We start from the raw sequence: 8,158 nt of genomic DNA on the forward strand, positions 1-8,158 counted from the left end.
AACAATTATAAATACATGTGCACCAAACATCAGAGCCCCCAAATATATGCAACAGGCCAGGTGCAGTGGCTCACGCTTGTAATCCCAGCACTTTGGTAAGCTGAGGCAGGCAAATTACTTGAGGTCAGGAGTTCGAGATCAGCCTGGCCAATATGGTGAAACCCCATCTCTACTAAAAGTACAAAAATTAGCCAGGAGTGGTGGTGGGCACCTGTAATCCCGGCTACTCAGGAGGCTGAGGCAGGAGAATCACCTGACCCAAAGGCAAAGGTTGCAGTGAGCCGAGATTGTGCCACTGTACTCCAGCCTGGGCAACAGAGTGAAACTCTGTCTCAAAAAAAAAAAAAAAAAAAGTTTGGGGATGCAGTGAAAACAATGGGGAGGGAAATGTATAAGTGCTTACATTTTAAAAGAGCAATCTCAAATTAACAGTTTAACTTTACATCTTTAAAAACTATAAAGGAGAGAACAAATCAAACCTAAAGCTAGCAGAATGAAATAAATAATAATGTTAGAGAAAAAGAAAACACAGAATGAGAAACAATAGAGAAAAATCAACAAAACCAAGAGTTGCTTCTTCAAAAAGATCAATAAAATTGATAAACCTTTATAACTAGACTGATAAAAAGAAGAGAAGACTCAACTAAAATTATCAATGAGGGTCGGCCACGGTGTCTCACACCTGTAATCACAACACTCTGAGAGGCCGAGGCAGGTGGATCACTTGAGGCCAGGAGTTAGAGACCAGCCTGGCCAGCATGGCAAAACCCCAACTCTTCTAAAAATACAAAAATTAGCCAGGCATAGTAGAGCAGACCTGCAATCCCAGCTTCTCAGGCAGCTGAGGCACAAGAATCATTTGAACTCAGGAGGCAGAGGTTGCAGTGAGCCAAGATCACACACCACCGCACTTCAGCCTGGGTGACAGACTCTGTTTCAATAATAATAATAATAAAATAAAATTATAAATAAAAGAGGGGACATCATTACCAATTTTACAGAAATATAAAGAACTTTAAGAGAAAACTATGAACACTTACACCACAACAAATCAGATAATCTATTTTAAAAATTAACAAAGTCCTAGAAATACGCAATCTAGACTGAACCAGAAAGCAATAGAAAATCTTAATAAGTATATTAACTGGAAAGTAGACTGAGTAAGTAATCAAAACCCTACCTACAAAGAAAAATCCAGAACCAAATGGCTTCACTAGAAAATTATACCAAACATTTAAAGATGAATACCAATCATCCTCAAACTCTTCCAAAAAATGGAAGAACAAAATATCTCCAAACTTATTTTATGAGGCCAGCATTACCCTGATACCAAAGCCAAAGACAAAACATAAAAATTACAGACCAATACTTCTGATGAATATTCATGCAAAAATCCTCAACAAAATACTGGCAAATAGATATAATAGCACATTACAGGAATCCTACACCATGGCCAAATGAGATTTAATCCTGGGATGCAAGGATAGTTCAAGATAAAAAAACCAATCATACTGAATGGTAAACCCCTGAAATCTCTAAGATTAGAAAGAAGGAAAGGACAACTACTTTCACCACTTCTAATCAACACAGTACTAAAAGTACTAGCTAGGATGATTAGGCAAGTAAAAGAAATAAAAGACATCAAAATTAGAAAGGAAAAACTAAAATTATCTCTGTTTACAGATGTTATGCCTTCATATGTAGAAAATTCTAAAGTTTCCATACACACAGACACACAAAAACAAACTGTTAGGAAAAATAAATAAATTCCACAATGTTAAAGAATACAAAATCAACACACCAAAATCAGCTGCATTTCAACAAATAATTAAAAACTCAAAAAGAAAATTAGGAAAATAATTTCATTTTCAATAGCATCAAAAAGAATAGGTTATTTAGGAACAAACAGAACCACAGAGGCAAAAGACTTGTATATGCTGAAAACAACAAAAATTGCTGAAAGAAAATAAAGACAAAAATCAATGGAAAGACACCCCAAGTTCATGGATTCAAAAATTAATAAGGTTAAGATGTGAATATTATCCAAAGCCATCTAAAGAGCCAACGCAATCTCTATCAAAAACCCAACAAGACTGTTTGCAGAAAAAGAAAAAAATCTATCAAAAAATTCAAATCTCAAGGAATGCCAAATAGCCAAAACAATCTTGAAAAAGAAGAATCAAGTTGAAAGTCTTAAATTTCTTGATTTCAAAACATACTACAAAATTACAATAATAAAAATAGTGTGATATTGGGATTATGTAAAGCAATCAAATATATGAATTACTGGCATTCTTGAAAGAGAAAAACTAAACAACCTAGAAAACATATTTGATGGAATAATTCAAGAACATTTCCCTAATCTTGCTAGAAAGGTAGACATTCAAATACAAGAAATTGAAAGAACACCTTCAAGACACTATACAAAATCAACATTATCAAGGTGTATAGTTACCAGACTATGGAAGGTCACTGCTAATATATATATATAAAGGCAACTAGAGAAAAAAGTCAAATCATGTACAAAGGGAAACCCATCAGATTAACAGCAGACTTCTCAGCAGAAACCTTACCAGCCAGGAGAGATTGTAGGCCTATTTCTAGCATCTTAAAGGAAAGAAATTCCAACCAACAATTTCATATCCCACCAAACTAAGCTTCATAAGTTAAGGAGATATAAGAGCTTTTTCATACAAGCAAGCACTAGCTAGATTAACAAAGAAAAACAGAGAGAAGATCCAAATAAGCACAATAAGAAAAGACAAAGGTGACATTACAACCAATCCCACAGAAATACAAAAGATCCTCAGAGACTATTATAAACACATCTATGCACACAAACTAGAAAATCTAGAGGAAATGAATAAATTCCTGAAAGCAATCTCCCAAGAATGAAACAGAAAGAAATTGAAACTCTAAACAGACCAATACCTAATTATGAAATTGAATCAATAATAAAAAACTTACCAGCCAAAAAAAATCCCTAGACCATTCTAAAATTAATGTGGAACCAACAAGGAGCCTGAACAGCCAAAACAATCACAGACAAAAAGAACAAAGCTGGAAGCATCACATTACCTAACTTCAACCCATATTATAAGGCTACAGTAACCAAAGCAGCATAGCACTGGTACAAAAACAGACACATAGACCAATGGAACAGAATAGAGAACTTAGAAATAAAGCCATGCATCTACAGCCATCTGATCTTTGACAAAGTCAACAAAAATAAGCAATGGGGAAAGGACTCCCTATTCAATAAATGGTGATGGGATAGCTGGCTAGCCATATGCAGAAGAATGAAACTGGACTCCTACCTTTCACCATATACAAAACTTAACTCAAGATGGATTGAAGATTTAAATGTAAGACCTCAAACTATAAACAATCCTAGAAAAAACTTGAGAAACACCATTCTGGACATCAGCCTTGGGAAATAATTTATAACTAATTATTCAAAAGCTATTGCAACAAAAACAATAATTGACAAGTGAGACCTAATTAAACTAAAGAGGTTCTGCACAGCAAAAGAAACTATCAACAGAGTGAACAATCTACAGAATTAGAGAAAATATTCACAAACTGTGCATCTGACAAAGTTGTAGTATCCAGAATTTATAAGAAACTTAAACAATTCAACAAGCAAAAATCAAATGACCACGTTAAAAAGTAGGCAAATGATATGAACAGATACTTCACAAAAGAAGATATAGAAGCAGCCAACAAACATATGAAAAAATGTTCCACATCACTAATCGTCAGAGAAATACAAATCAAAAATGCAATAAGGTATCATCTCACACAAGTCAGAATGGATATTATTAAAAAGTCAAAAAAAGCACAAGAGATTCCAGCAAGGCCGCAGAGGAAAAGGAATGTTTGTACAATGTTGGTGGGAATGTAAATTAGTTCAGCCACTGTGGAAAGCAGTTTGGAGATTTCTCAAAGAAAACAGAGCTACCGTTCAATCCAGCAATCCCATTACTGGATATATACCCAAAGGAAAAGAAATATTTCTACCAAAAATGTACCTGCACTCTTATGTTTATTGAAGTACTATTCACAATAGCAAAGACATGGAATCAGCCCAGCTGCCCATACATGGTGGACTGAATAAAGAAAATGTGTTACATATAAACCGTGGAATACTATGCAGCCACAAAAAAAGAAATCATGTTGTTTGCAGCAACATGCATACTGCCGAAGGCCATCATCCTAAGTGAATTAACACAGGAACAGAAAACCATAAAGAGATGTTCTCACTTATAAATAGGAGCTAAATATTGGGCACATACAGACACCCAGTGGTGGAAATAATAGACATTGGGGACTCCAAAAAGGGAGAAGGGGAAGTGAGGGCAAGGGCTGAAGAACTATTTTGGGTACTATGCACAGTTCCTGGATGACAGGATCAATCACACCCCAAACCTCAGCATGATGCAATATACCTATGTCACAAACCTTGCACATGTACTCCCTGAATCTTAAATAAAAGCTGAAACGATAAATAATAAAAATTAAAAAATAAAACCAGTGTGTTATTAATGTATAGACAGGTGTATACACCAATAGAATAAAGATCCCAGCAACAAACCGTTACATAAAACGTCAATTTTCCATAAGGGTAACAAGACCATTCAATGTGGAATGGACAGTCTTTTCAACAAATCATTTTGGGAAAACTAGCACCACATTGAAAATAATGGAGTTGAACCCTAAATGTATACCATCTACAAAAATTAACTCAAAATGGATCAAAGAGCTAAAGATAAGAACTAAAACTATAAATGTCTTAGAGGAAAACAAGTGGTGAAAATTTCATGACATTGGATTTGAAAATAATTTATTGGATATGACACCAAAAGCATAGGCAACAAAAGAAAAAAATAGATAAAATGGACTTCACCAAAATCAAAACCTTTTGTGCTCAAAAGACATTATTAACAGAGAGTAAAGGCGACCCATAAAAAGGGAGAAAATATTTGCAAATCATACATCTGATAAGAGGTGAATATCCAGGATATATAAAGAACTACAAGTCAACAACAGAGCAAACAGTCCAATTTTAAAAAAATGGGCAAAGGACTTGAATAGACTTCTCTACAAAGAATGCATACAAGTGTCCAGAAGAACATAAAACAATGTTCAACATCAACTAATTATTAGGGAAATACATATCAAAACTACAAGATACCACTTCAAACCCCTTAGGGTAGCAATTACTAAAAAAAAAAAAAAAAAAAAAAAAAAACAGAAAATAAGTGTTGGTGGGGATATGGAGAACTCAGATGCTTGTGCACTACTGTTGAGAATGTAAACTGGTGCAGCCTCTATGGAAACTGTATGGCAGTTCCTAATAAGATTAAAAGTAGAATTGTCATATGATTTTGCAGTTCCATTTCTCCATATATATCTGAAAAAATTAAAGACAGGAATTTGAAGAGATATTTGTACACCATGTTTACAGCAGCATTATTCACAATAGCCAAAAGCTGGAAGCAACCCAAGTATCCACAGACACTTGAATGAATAAACAAAATGCAATATATACATACAATGGGATATTATTCACCTTAAAACAAGGAAATAAGTTCTGATACATGCTACAACATGGATGAACCCTGAGATATTACGCTAAATGAAGAAGGACAAGTACTGTCTGATTCCACTTATATGAGGTAACTAAAGTGGTCAAATTCATAGAGATGGAAAGTAGAATTGTTGTTTGTCAGGGACTGGGAGAGTGAGAAATGGGGAGTTACTGCTTAATGGGCATGGAGTTTGGGAAGATGAAAAATTTCTAGAGATGGGTGGTGGTGATAGCTACACAACAATGTGAACATACTTACTGTCACTAAGCTATACAGTTAAAAACTGTAAAAATAATTTAAAAATAAAATAAACAGTTAATTTTATGTGTATTTTAGCACAGGAGAAAAATCAAATTTTTAAAAATCAGTAGTGATATAGTATACTATGTGGCAAAACTGATCAAAGTACTGGTGGCAGGAAAAACTGGCACAACCTCTTTTTAAGATATTGTGGCAATGTACTTCAAATGCCTTAGAAATTTTCAGTTTTTTCTACCTTTTAAAAAATGTATTTTAGGCTGGGCATGGTGGCTCATACGTCTATAATCCCAGCACTTTGGGAAGCCAAAGTGAGACAAGTGCTTGAGGCCAGGCATTTGAGACAAACCTGGATAACACAGTGAGACTCTGTCTGTCTCTACAAACTAATGAATTAACTAATTAAAAATAAAAATATATTTTTAAAAATGCAATGCAAATGAAGCTTAAAAATAAGAATAAAAATGTTCTTGATGGCAGTTTTAGGTACCATTTATAATAGCACCAAAAACCATGAAATATTTAGATAAAAATATAACAGAATATGTACAATATGTATATGCTAAAAACTAGAAAACATTAGTAACAGAAGTCAAAAACCTAAATTTAAAAAAAAAACTTATGTCCATGAATTGGAAGACTCAATATTGTGAAGACGTCAATTCCCCTTACTGATCTATAGATTCAACACAAACCCAAATCAGTCTTAGCAATTTTTCTTTTTAGAAATTGACAAGCGCATCCTAATATTTATATGGAAATATAAAAGAATTAGAATAGCCCAAACAATTTGGAAAAAAGAACAAATTTGAGAGATTCACACTCTCTGATTTACTATAAATTTACCATAATCAAGACAGTGTGGTCCTAGCAAAAAGATAGTCACATGAATTAATGAAACAGAGTGAACCTTCAGTAATAAACCAACACAGATGTAGTAATTTTCACTAAAGGTGAAGTGCTTTAGATACATAATGTGCACAGACAGCTAACTCAGTGAGACAAGGCAGTCTTTTTAACAAACGATGCTAAAACAATTGAATATCCATATGTAAAAAAAAATGAGCTATCCAGGCACAGTGGCTCACGCCTGTTTCCCCAGCACTTTGAGAGGCTGAAGCAGGGGGATCACCTGAGGTCAGGAGTTCAAGGCCAGCCTGACCAATATGGTGAAACCCTGTCTGTACTAAAAATACAAAAAATTAGCCAGGCATGGTGGTGGGCACCTGTAATCCCAGCTTCGCGGGAGACTGAGACAGGAGAATCGCTTGAACCCGGTGAGCTGAGATCATACCACGGCACTCCAGCCTGGGCAACAGAGCGAGACTCTGTCTCCAAAAAAAACAAACAAACAAAAAAAATGAACCTCCATCCTAACCTTGCACCATATACAAAACTAGCCCAGAATAGATCACAGGCCTAAATGACAAAACTATAACTATACAGTTTTTAGAAGTATTAGAAAATCCTTGCAGCCTTTGATAAGACACATGAAGCAGAAGTCAAAATAATAAACTGGACTGGAAGTCCAAATAAATAAACTGGAAGATAAAAATAATAAACTGGACTTCATCTAAATTAAAAACTTCTCCTTACCAAAAGATAGTGTTAACTACCAAGGATGTGGTGTACCAACAAACAAATCTTATACATTGCTGGTAGAAATGCAAAATTCCACCAGACATTGCTGGTGGAAATACAGCCACCTTGGAAATGAGTTTGACTGTTTCTCATAAGCATACATTTATCATCTTATCTAACAATCCCACTCCTAGGTATTTACACATACAAAATCTACATATAAATGTTTTCTGGGCTGTTTCTTTTTTTTTTTTTTTCTTTTTTTTTTTTTGAGACACAGTCTCACTCTGTCTCCCAGGCCAGAGTGCAGTGGCATGATCTCAGCTCACTGGGTTCAAGCGATTCTCTCTCATGCCTCAGCCTCCCAAGTAGCTGGGATTACAGGCGTGTGCCACCATGCCCAGCTAATTTTTGTATTTTTAGTAGAGATGGGGTTTTGCCATGTTGGCCAGGCTGGTCTTGAACTCCTGACGTCAAGTGATCCAACCGCCTCAGTCTCCCAAAGTCCTGGGATCACCCAGTGCCCGGCCCTTTCAGGGGCTTTATTCACAAATACCAAAAACTGGATTACAGGATTACAGGGCGGGGAGGGGCGGCCGCGGCGCAGTGACTCCTCCCGCTCCCGCCCCCGCCCCCGCCCCCGCCCCTCCTCCCCTGCTGAGCCTCCCTTCTCTCTTCACGCCTTCTTTCTCACCCCGAATCCCCCAAAGTTTTTCTGGCGTCCGACG

The sequence above is a fragment of the Gorilla gorilla genome, chromosome 12 (genome assembly GCF_029281585.2).
Source record: "Gorilla gorilla gorilla isolate KB3781 chromosome 12, NHGRI_mGorGor1-v2.1_pri, whole genome shotgun sequence".
Taxonomy (NCBI): Eukaryota; Metazoa; Chordata; class Mammalia; order Primates; family Hominidae; genus Gorilla; species Gorilla gorilla.